The sequence below is a fragment of the Phasianus colchicus genome, chromosome 5 (assembly GCF_987193195.1).
Source record: "Phasianus colchicus chromosome 5, bPhaCol1.hap1.1, whole genome shotgun sequence".
In the NCBI taxonomy this organism is placed as follows: Eukaryota; Metazoa; Chordata; class Aves; order Galliformes; family Phasianidae; genus Phasianus; species Phasianus colchicus.
The window spans coordinates 57,462,475-57,474,882 of NC_143440.1; the positions used below are offsets into that span (position 1 = coordinate 57,462,475).

Sequence of the window (12,408 nt, forward strand, 5' to 3'; positions counted from 1 at the left end):
AGTGCAGTGTCACACCACCGTCACCATTTTGGAAAAGAAGGCATTACATAAGATGTGGATCTTCACATTGAGCTTTGGCTGTGAACCAAAGATCAGTCCATCATTAACCCAACCTATAACACAGTAGTTTATTAGTTAAAAAAGGGTGGTACCTTCAAACAGTTGTTATTCCGTGTAGTGTTAGACATTACAGTTCTGTAGGTTTCCTTGCACACTCACGAGAATCGCATTTCTGAAGAGCAAAAGGGAAGGAAAAAGGAAATTAGTTACAAGTTAATGACTAGCCAACCCCTGAAACCAAAAAAGATCTGCCAGTTTAACACAAAAAGCCAGTTCAGGAATGCTACTCATTCACCCCACTGCGAATGGTATATAGGAACAGACAGAAAACCACCAATTAGAGAGAGTCCTCAGTGTCAGCTGAGCAAATACACCCCAAAGAGAGTCCAACTACCATCAAAGGCAGCTGCCTTGCCACCAGGGTAAATCCCACTGGGAAAAACTGCTTCAGAACCACAGGTTCCAGACTGCAGGGACAGCAGGGACCTCAAAGAGGAACTACAAAGCTTGAAGCAGCAACTCCAGACCCCTTCCTTTAGCTGCTCCTCCATTCACACTGAGCAAAAGGCATTCAGGGGTCTGGCTGCTCATCTCCTCAACAGCCAAACCCACGACCTTGCAGTCTGATTGCTGCTGCATACTAGGTCTCCATGTAAACACAGCCACTCCCTGTGCACTCAACTCGTTTCAGTTCACCTCCTTCCGCTTTTTTCTTATTAATCCACACAACTTCTGTAACTCACTCAACGCTTCCTCCTGCAGAGCTGACCTCCATCCTTCCCATAACCTCAGACGCACCCATACTTTCTTCACAGTGCCATTAGAGAGCTGTAGGCACAACAAGGAACACTCAGTGTCGTCAGCACCAGCGTAACCCTCACCTGCTCCTAACCCCCCCCCCACCCATGTCCCTGGCTATAATTAACCCATACTGTGTTATCTAACACTAAACACAAGCCTCAGGGCTGGGAGCCATCGTTTATTTGTCTCTGCAATGCCACACACCCCAGTGGTGTTGTATAAATAAATTCCACAACCTGTTTGAGCGTGAGTCTGAGCTTGATTCAGACCTGAATTATACCAGGTTTCTGAATGTACAAACACCTCTGCTCAACTCCCAGCTCTCTTTAGCAATGTCAACTTACGCAATTAGCCACCAGCGCCAAACATCACGACAGCTAATTGCTGCTGTGGACCACAACTGCAAGAAAGAAACACAACATTTAAATCCCTTCGCTTTTAAATACAAATTACAAATTATGAAGGGATGAACAGGCTGCTGTCATTCAGGAGTATGCACCCTGACAAGTGCCACGTGCCAATGCCACCTCAGCCACCAAAGCACTCAGACCTGCCCCAGCCCTCAGACACCCAGTGTGTTACCCAGATCCAAGGCTGAAGCACTGCAGGAGCAGAGATTCGTGGCAACGTGAAGCAAAGCGGATTTCAGACCAAAATAAAGCCAGTAGGGCTTCATCTCCACTGAGCTCCTGCAACATAACATAGGCTGAGCAAGTTACTTAGGATAGAAGTCTTTCTCAGTAACAACCTGGGAATTTAGATTTAAGTCAGATAGTGTTTTCTCCTTCCTAGATACCGGACTGATGCTATCCAGCCCTGAAAAATCAACCCAGCTTCTGCAACAAGAAAAACCTGCTCACATGTATGATTTCTATCTATCCCAGATCCACGTTAAATTTTTCCCAATAAATTCTCTGCTAGTAGATAATCTGCCTTCAGTTTACTTTCTACATTCAAGACAGATCACACCCCAGTGATGGATGCTGAAGCTTACTAGTAGGCCCATGCATCCACCCCAGCTGACAAGCACCAAAATGCAAAGACCTGCAGCCACTCAGCATCCTTTTCCCAGTCTGCACACTGACTGCAGCAATCCTACATGGCTTCAGGTTGCTCAGCAGAGCAACCACACCTGCAAGGCAAACACACAAAAGGAAGGAAATGCTAAGGGCACAGTTCAACCATCAACAGGTTGATGGTAAATAAAGGCCTGGGAAGATCCAAGGATGGATGGCTGCCAGTGGAAGGTTGGTCAACAAGCTTCAAGAAACTGAGCATGGGGAAGGACAACTTCACCATCCCAAATAGGCACAGGAGCCTTATCAACTTGCACAGACCCCAGCAATTCCCAAATACCAAGTGCAGTGCTGGCAAGTCAGACAGACCATTTGGGGAAGCAGGACTTGCATAAGGATCATGTGGCCAGCAGCTTTCTTAAGCAGCAGTGGCCAAGAACAAGCTGAGTCAGGTAGTCCTGCTTCCAGAGTACATATCAGGCTTCAATCTTGTTTTTCTTTAGATAATGCCCAACCCAACGTGCCAGCCTCCTGTCCCTGCAATATCCATGGACAAAAGCAAGAGCAGAGCAGCGTTCAGCTACAGATTTCCAAAGTAGTATGTCATTTTTTCACAAAAAGAAATAAATGCCTCCTTAAAAAAAGGTGATGCAGTTCGTCTCATTAAGAAACCCATATTGTTCTTATCAAAGCATGGATCCACTCCAGTGCACTATGTACACAGCAGTTTGCAAAGCACGTGTGGGTCTTTTTCTCTCCGAAAGCCACTCAACCAATGCAAGACCTGACCAGGGGCCTCACACTCTTTAATTATTTGAAATCCACCATCCCTTCACCTTAAGCTATTCCAAGAGCTTAATGCTGCAGCTGGATCACTACAGTGTTATTCTACACGACCAACCCAGCAGCCAAGTTACAACCAACACAACCAAGCCCAAACTTCAGAAAAAAAATATATAATAATCTATCAACATAAAAAAGCACATTACATTTTCTTTCCCAAGACACTTCACTCGTCATCAAATATCTGTCTTAGTGCGTTACCATCCTCCCATCACCCTGACTTGAGTTACCATGCTTACAGCAAGAAGCAGCCAGAGCCAAGAGCACTGCCTCGAGTCCAAGCACAGCTTGCAAGAACAGACCCCCTTTGGGGCAGTGACAGTTGAGTTCAATTTAATTAAAAAACAAACTACATTTCCATTCGAGTCAAAGTCAGAGACAAAGAACTGTACACAGCTCAGACTGCACAGTCAGCTGTCTCTATAGGAATAGATCAGATTAAACAGTTCTGCAGCAGTCCAAAAAGAAAACATCACTCGGACAAGAGTTTAAGCACTGACCAGTCCTATGCTACCCAAGATCCAGGCATTTCTCTGTGGTGTCTCACGGCTGTAAGCAGCAAATTTCAGAACCACCATCTTTCTGAATCATCAGTTCCAAGGAGCTATTTTATCAGGATTCCAACCGATGCACAAATGCACTTTTATCCCGTTTCAAAGGAAAACAAGGAGTCCTCCCTGAAGCCCTGCCCACTAATTCTCTTTTACATCACATGGGTTGCACTGAGGGCCACTTCTACCTCCACTGGGGAACAGAACCAACGTGGTTCAGGTACAGGCTGTTCCCCAAGCCCACTCACATGGCAGGGCTCCTGTTCTATGGCAGCAGACTGGTGGCACAGGCTGACTCCAGCTGTTCAATTTGGCTATTCAGAACCTAATGCAGACAGAAACTCATTAATGCATCTCTGTGGAAGCAAATATAAACCAGTTAGCATTTAGTTTTTATCTAAACCTTTTGGGACAAATAACAAGCACTATCTATCTTCACCTGACAAAGCTCTAGGAGAAACTTCACTTGAAGCTTCCAGGCAAGGAACACAATTTTTGGGTACCTCTTCTACCATACCACTGCAGACACACCTCTAGCAAACACAAAACCCAGAGAAGCATCAGACAGCTGAAGAAAACTTTGCCCTGGCTAACGTTCATGTAATTAAATTACAGTTCCACTCCAGGGAAAAAGGAAAGAGCACTTAAGTTTTGTTTAGATTGAAATGCTGCAAGCCACACCACTTATCTGCTATCAGAACAGACTGCAGGGCTGCTCCGGTGATAATTCAGTAATGAAGTAACTGCAATTGGAAGGTATGCAATTAGGCCCATCTCCTCCCCTCCCCTCTCCCCCAAAAAGAAAAAGAAGCACAGTCGTTATCACATCTCCTCCTAGTTCTGCTACCCCCACCACTTAAAATACCTACAAAGCAAAGCAGAGTTGTCACAAGCTGCTAACAAGCCTGACTTGGCCTGGCTGGCAGACCAAAGAAGGCATTCTCAGCATCTCCTCAGAAAGAAGTTACACTACTTTACTTAATGGGACACTGTTCACAGGCACCCACACAAATTCATATACTAAGGTTAACATGCCTGTTTTGGGCTGCTCCAGGAAAAGCACCAGGAAAACAAAAAAGCATGGCTACTCCTACTAATTTTAACTGTAAGCATCTCTCACCAACCCTTCTGGGAGCTGAATGTGACACAGATGGCACTCCTTGGCTTTGCTGACTCCAGCCTGGACACTGTGCTGATAGGTTGACAGCTAGACTAGGAGATCTCAGTGGTCTTATCCAACCTTAATGATTCCATGGTTCTGTGGTATGTTGGCTTATTTTGTCTAAACAACCTGCACCTCATTCTCCCTTACAGAGCCACACATTGCTGCCTAGGTGTTTTATCTTACCATTTACCCTGAAGCCTATAGCTGCTATATCACTGGACACCTTTTAGCAATTGTGTAAGCTGTTAAAGCATAACCAACCAGTCATTAGGAGAACTGGTTTAGTCTCCTGTCTCTGACATCTCAAGCACCATCAGCACAGGGAACATCTCAGCACTCAAACCACTCCAGGCCCCCATTCAGAAGACTGCAGTGCTGTATTAAAAATGAATTCCCCCTAACCTAGAATCACAGACTCATTAAGGCTGGAAAAGGCCTGTAAGCTCACCAAGTTCACTGCTATCAGTAACCCTTCAAAAGTAAGCATTTCAAGAGCAGTGGCAGAAGATCACCCAGGCCTGCTGTTCAGGGCACGAGCTCAGAAAGACAAATCACAGAATGGTTTGTGTTGGAAGGGACCTTTAAAACCATCCAGTTCCAACCCCCTGCTACAGGCAGGGACATCTTCCTCTAAACCAGGTTGCTTAAAGTCCCATCCAGCCTGGCCCTGAATGCTTCCAGGTAGGGAGCATCCACTGCTCCTCTGGGCAATGCTGAACATCCCAGGCAGTGCAAACAGAGGGAGAGCAGAACAACAGTGGCACACTGGGAAAGGGCTGCTGGAGGGGTCAAGGAGCAGCCCTGCACACACTTAGCAAAACACAAAACAGACCAAGAGCGCAGTGCCAGAGCTGTACCAAGGAAGGCATCTTTATGTTTCGCAATAAAAGCTTAGGTGAGGCAAAGTTCAGAACAAAGACCTCAATTAAGAGCTTTATAAATCAAAAAAGAGCTGGGCTGTCTCGTAAAGCAGCACACAAACCAGGGAATGAACCTCCAGCTCAGTGCTAGCAACTATCCCAACTTCAGCCATCACAGGTCTTCTTCCAACCCAGCATCCAAACTCATTTTAAAACATAACCTCCAGTATGACACACTGCAGTGTGACTTACAGGCAAGATTTTCTGCTTGACTTTCTGCCAGCTCGAGACAAACCAGAGCCCAGCAATACAACCCTGATCGTCCCAAAGAAGGAACTCCCCAGTTCTCCATTCCATCCAAAAGGATATTAACCACTCCAGAACAGTCCAATAAAGCCATTTCCATTTTCATTTATAGATTCCTTACTAGAAAAATCCAATCTTTTTCATATTTTATAGATTACAGGCCTCCCATGCCTGGCACCTCGCAAAACCACCTTGAGATGTTGAAAAATGAAACAAAAAAGCAGCCTCTTACTAACAGAGTGTTCAGTAACTACATGCAAGGATGACTTTATATCAAACTCTTCAGAGCTTAAGAATTCACACAATGAGAACAGCTTTTCACAGAATTAGGATCAGACTTGATGTGCCCCAGTTTCCCCAGGGTTACTTTTAGAAAACCCACCTACACCTAAAACACATCAGCTGCTCCTCACGCTGTGCAACAGCATGACTGAAACCTCATTTTTAATGGTACTGTTTCAGCATTCACTTTAAGAGAATTTGATGTCAACACTTTGTTGGGGATTTATTTTTTTGCACTCAAATGACAGAAGGAAGTGTGTCAGATCCCAGGCTGAAAGATACTGGAAATGGCAGCAAGCTGCTGTTAGGCGTGCAAGTCACTGGGAGGAGGAAAAAGATGCTACTGAAGCTTACTAAATCCAAGCTGGTAAAGCACCAAAAGCATAAAGTGAGCTAGAAGTGGCTTGCAGTTGCTAGGGATGCTTAAAATTGATAAAACCTTAAGTTATTTCCAAAGTTCACACTTAGTAATTAGCACAGCAATAAGGAGGCCCCAAATAAGTGAAGTCAGCCTTGCTCTGGTTGTTTTGACAGATGGAATTAGCTGCGTGCAAAGTTATTTTTGCAATTAGCAATTATACGTATCCTAAATATCAATTCTGCAAGTACAGCATGCAATAATGCATATATGGTACCAGAAATATTAAAGAAACACAATCTGAGCACTTGATTTTCATCATTGTAGACATAAAACTAAAGAGACTGAGGTGGGATTTCTATTTAAGACCCCACTTTTCAAATCAATTTACTATCACAAAATGGCCCAGGTTGGAAGGGACCTCAAAGATCACGAAGCTCCAACCCCCCACCACACGCAGGGCCACCAACCTCCACATCTTACAGCAGCCCAGGCTGCCCAGGGCCCCATCCAACCTGGCCTTGAACACCTCCAGGGATGGACGGGGCATCCACAGCCTCTCTGGGCAGCTGTTCCAGCACCTCACCACTCTCACAGCAAACAACTTCCCATCCATCCAACCTCAATCTGCCCTCCCTCCACTTCAAACCATTTCCCCCTGTCCTGCTGTTATCTACCAATAATTTCACAAATTCTCTCCATGAAGTTCATTTGTACAAACAGTCCAGTTTTCTCCAAAGAAAAATGTCTGCTTTGTCTAAAAATACATCCTCCTGATGTGTTAATTGACAGAACGAGAATGAAAAGGTATCTGAATTTCACATTCAAACACCGTGCTTATTCTGGAAAGTTTCCACATTCTGCCCATTACTTCTCCAAAACCTAGCTTATAGGCATATCTATCGTATATTGTGCATCATATACTGTAATGGAAAATCTGGATTTGTGCATTCTTACTGATTTCTCACTTACTTCATGCTAAAAAGATACAGCCTCCTCCTAAGCCCGGTGGTTCTCAAGCTCCCTGCAGCAGCATGATGAAGGATGGCTGAACCCCAAGTGCCCTTGACCAAGATTCTCAACCTGTGTTCTACATTCTGAATTTAGTTTCTCTGTGCATGAAAGTCTACAGCTGCTCCAGCATAGGAAGTTTGTCTCAAAGACACCCAAAAACCCAGCAACTTCCCTCAGCGGTTTGCCTTGACCTCAGTGGTTACGCAGTGAGCAGCCCTGTATGCACATCCAGCCCAGAGGGCATCTGCCAAGGGATGTGCAGTATACAGTGCCAGCATGAGCAGATATACAGCCAAAAAGCACTGGGAGGTCAATCAAAACCAACCCTATGCTCACCACGATGTGATGGGAAGTTTCTCATATTGCAGAAGACGCACCAGCTTCTGAAGAAAGCGAGAACAAGCCACAACCTTGATGCATTAATGCTGCTTTGTAGCTCCAGAAAAGGTATCCAGAACCCCCGTGTGCTGCTAGAAGAATGCCAAAGCTCTGCATGTTTAAAGGACTATTGGGAAGAGAAAGGATAATCCAAACTGATGTCATTTGCAAGGCAAATATGCGACACACAGGACTGCATGCTATTAACCAACATTGAGCAACACTGAAAGCAGAGGTTCTGAAAGCAGCAGGAAGCTCTGCCTGAAACAAAGCGAAAATGCTTTCACAAAAATACTTCTGTGGCCAAATGAAATACTGAGTTCAACGAAGCAAGCAAGCACTTACACCTATCGTGGTGGGTTTTTTCCCTTTCCTCTTCTTCTCAAGCAGGGAGTCATTTATCTCAAAGCTATCAAAAGAAAACACTTTCAGAGTCAAAGTGAGAAAAGCTGCAGAAAAGAAAGCCTTGCCTGGCACAAACAGACAATATTTGAGAAATAAAGAAGAGATCCTCCAAGCTAGAGGAAGGAAGAAAACAGTTCTGAATAATTTACTTCGTGTAGCTTAGTTCCTGCCAAAACAGCTCTATAAATCCCATGGTGGTTCTGATAATCTCCATTCTCAGAACAAAAAAAGCAAAGACTGAACATTAGCAACATTAATTGTGCGATATGACCTGAATGATGCAAGAACAAGTAGTTAAACCAAGCACAACATCTGCTGAATTTTTAATCATTCCTTGTTTTGCTGTGAGGCAGAAGAACGCTGCATATTGGCTTCCAAGCACTGTAAAGAACAGCACGTTAGGACAGCAAGATTTCAACTGGCAGAAATTCAGCCTCCATCCTACCTACATGCCATTACTCTGCTATGAACTGCAGACATAGCAGCTTCTAAAGCAGGAATTTTTTGTTAATCGTTTGGAAAAGACCATGCTTTCTGCACCCCAAGGTAACAGTCAGCCATTTCTGAATAATTAAAGAAATGATGTTTCCTTAACGGCCATTTGCACGTTCCTCTGTAGGATATTTTTACTCTCAAAACATTATCAGGCAGTTGCACAGCCCCTCAACAGCAACTCTACATGAAAGTGGCAGCTGAACCTCAGATGTGTAGGAAGGTGATCTATGTAAACATGTACTGCAAGAAGAGGTGCGATTGCAACATATCTAGGCATCCTTGAGCTATATTTAATCCATCTGCCTCCGACACCCATTGCACTGACACTGCAGAAACCCACATCTCACTGTGGCTGCCCAGGTGAATCATAATCACAGAATCCTAGAACGGCCTGGGTTGCAAAGAACCACAACGATCATCTAGTTTCAACCCCCTGCTATGTGCAGGGTACCAGCAGACCAGGATGCCACCAATGCAAACTGCACAAGGCCACCCAAAGGCAAAGCCAATCTTGCTGTGCTTTCACTGCTTTTGAAGCCTGAAATAGCTTGATTAGAACTAACCAGCATGCCTACAGCAGCACATGCATCTCTGGTGACGGTACAGGCATGAGACTGCAACAGCAGGATTAGCAAGTGATACAGCAAACAGTCAAAAGGGGGCAAGAAAATCAGTTATTTGGGGAATAAATACACACTAATTGCACAGCTACACCCAGGATTTGCATGATAAGCAGTTATCCTGATTCTTATTCTGATACACTGGGGGCAGAGCGATATTTCTTTAAAAAGGACAATATTTACACACAAAAAAATAAAATATTGCCTTTAATAAGTCTGTCATGATGACTCTAATAGATTCTAACTTTGGTAAGTTATTAAAGTCAAAACAGCTTAGAAAACAAGACCAGAAAATGTGGTACAAATAAGAACTGAGCAGCCACATATACCAATGCAACATTCCTGTGCCTCCCCCACTGCAGAGCTCCCAGATCTGAGAAGCTGGGGTCTGACCAGCAGCTTTCACCGAGACCTCCTTCCAAAGCTTACTAATACTAGATGTTCCCATCTGTACATTTGAGTCCAAATAACTCGCAAGAGGAAAGAAAAAAAGCAGTAGATTGTGACAGGAGATAGGCATGCTTCCAGAATGGCACGATCTTGAACAGCAACCTTCAGACCAGCACTATGCTTTCCTTACAGGCTCAGCTATAATGGGGGCAAGAAAAGCTGCCACCTTCACTGCACTGCACTGATGGGAGAAGAGATTAAAATCAGCAGCAGAAAATACTGAAATACAGGATATCTCAGGTTAATAAAGTAACTGGCACTTGAATACTGTACTGAACCACCAGTGCTGTGAAGGGTGGCAAGAAGCTAAATTAACACGTCACGCTGAATGTGTCAATTCTTGGAACCTCAGGGCCAGTTAGCAGCCAGGTATCTTGTGTATACTACACCATGTTCAACTTCACAGCACATCAATCAACACAGCACCTCTGTACCCCAAACCGCAGCCCTTCCTGGCACAGAAGCTGCAGGCAGGTCTCTCTCTATGCATAACTTGCTGTTACAGAGCTCGCTGCCCAGTACCACAATGCACACCTGCAGCACGAGCTTCCAGCTCTAAGGGACACATGGAAGTGTTTTATGCACCTGTAAGAAAATCACTTGCAGCTTAGAGCTTGACAGGTCACTCCTGCACGCTCACAATCCTTATCTGAGTAAAGATTTTAATGAGCGTTTAGAACATAAAGCTGCTTCTTCAACCTCTGCTTGTCCTCCAATTAACTATGAAAGCAACAACTTAATCATCCAGAGCCTGTGAGATGATTTTAAGACAGCGGCATCAAACCCCACAACTTTTCACACCTATTAAAATGGAACTTTGTCATTTGAAGGGGAGATTTTGATAAGTGCAATGCAATTAACAGATGCTGCCTTTGTTACCAGACTGCTCGTGATGAAGCACAGGCTCCCTGACATTCCATCTCCTTCCCTCAAAGGCGCTGTGCTGCAGCAAATTTATGGTTTTACCACGTAAAAGGAGAATTTGGGCAGGTTACCTTCAGAATCACTCAATAAGGCTCTTTCACTCCAGGAAGGCGGGTGGCTGCTGGAAAGCCATAGAGGCACTCCCTTCCCCCTCCCCTCAGGACCAAAAATGCTGCATGGAAAACACTCCCACCCCCTGCAGCAAGGGATTAGGTATTTATTAAAAAGGAATCAAAATACTGTTTAAAAAAAAAATAAAAATAAAAGGCTTCCAGTTATGATTTCAAGGGTAAAAAGCAGCTCTGGTGGGTGCTGTGTTAGGAATTCTTCTGCTCACCAAAGAAGTTGTTGCTCCCATGTAGGCTGAATGCCATCCGTCCGCCTGCGCTGCTCACACTGAGCGCAGAAATAGATGTGTTGAATTTTCTTTCCTCCGAGTGAGTCATTTTGCTACCACGGCGTTAAGCAGTAACAACATTAACAACCTACAGGCACCTATGGGTTCAGACTTTGGACTCCCAAAAACGACTGCCTACCTCCACCGGCGGGGTTTTTCAGCTCTTCTCCGGGGGTGACAGACAATCACAGAGGCCAATTATGTAAAACCTTTCAGCCGAGAAAACGCCGAGCGCTACGCAAACATTCATTAAGCCTCGCAACTCCTCGAACTCACCAGTTCAAAGCCAGCTCGCCTATCTCACGCCACCAAAACTGGATCCCGAGAGCGGCATAACCGAGATAGTATGCAGCGCAGCAGGGCCAACCACTCGGCTATTTACGAAGCTCCACGGGCGGGTTTTACAGCCGGTTCTATGGGAGCAGACGGGCACACCGCTGCGGGAGCGCTGCTATCCCACGGCTCGTGCTGACGAAAGGGTTTTCTTGGTGGTTTTTTTTGTTATTTCTTTTCTTTCCCCCCCCAAATAAAAGCCACACGGTCACCTCGGTTTGCTGAAGGAACCGAAGGCTGAGCTCGTTGCCCCAAGCGAGGCCTCGGAGGACATAAGTTGGGGAGAAATCGTTTGCACCGTGTCGGACCGCGAAGCTTTCCCTCGCTCCTTACACAACTCCCACGTGAAGGCGCTATCGGAAGTAACACCCGCTCGACCCAGCCGTGTTTTCGCTCGATTGACGCTACTCAGAGCCCGTTCTCCGGCAGGCTGCGGGCAGCCCTCTCAGGACGCGGCGGCACGCAGAGCCGCGGGCCGGCCGGCCGTTCAGGAGGCCCCGCGAGCCCCGCGCGGGCGGCCCGGAGGCGCCCGGCCGCGGCCCCGCAGTACGGCCCGCCTCCCTGTCACGGCCGGGAGGCCCGGAGCGAGCAGGCCCGCGGCCGGGACGCGGCCAACCGCCCCTCCGCGGCCCCGCAGCCGCCATGGCCGGCCGGGAGCGCGGGCGCTGCGCGCGGGGCCTGCTCGCCGCTCGCTCGCCGCTCGCTCGCCTCCCGCCCACCTGCCCGCCCGCCGCCCGCCCGGAGACCCCGCCGCGCCGCCGGAGGCCTACCCGGAGCGCGGCCCGCAGCGAAGGGAACCCCGGCGGCGCGCAGCGCGGAGCCGCCAGGCTGGGCTCGGCGCGGCGCGGCCGGATCCCCCGAGCCGAGCGGCGGCGGCGGGAGGAGCCGCGGAGGCCGCGCCAATCCGCGCCCGGGGCGGGGCGGGGCGGGACGGGTCTGGGCCCGCCGGGGAGGGACGCGGAACGCCGCCCCCGCGCCGTGCCAGGCACCGCGCCGCCCGGGTGCTCGGCGCCTCCGCGGCCCTGAGACGGCCGGGGCTGCCGCGGACCGCGGAGCCTTCCCTGCGGAGCCCTGCCTGCGGAGCCCTGCCCGGACCCGTCGTAGGACCCTGGTGCCCTCCGCGGGGCTCGCGGCTCTCCGCTGGTCCCGA

The 12,408-nt window shown here is 47.5% G+C and overlaps 1 protein-coding gene across 20 annotated transcripts in view; it reads right to left on the reverse strand.

Annotated features, from left to right (window-relative positions):
* FBXO34 (F-box protein 34) overlaps window positions 1-12,151 on the reverse strand; it is a 37,043-nt gene extending 24,892 nt beyond the window's left edge. For 12 of the 20 annotated variants that reach the window (XM_031605404.2, XM_090141888.1, XM_090141896.1 and 9 more), the window contains exons 1-2: window positions 12,029-12,151; window positions 153-232 (exon numbers count right to left, since the gene is read on the reverse strand). The gene's annotated coding sequence lies outside the window, so the exon portion shown is untranslated. Of the gene's footprint in view, window positions 1-152; window positions 233-803; window positions 1,138-7,979; window positions 7,999-11,201; window positions 11,427-11,470; window positions 11,726-12,028 lie in introns of those variants that run through there. The other 8 variants (XM_090141894.1, XM_090141897.1, XM_090141893.1 and 5 more) reach the window with 7 other exon arrangements.
* Window positions 12,152-12,408: the final 257 nt, after the last annotated feature.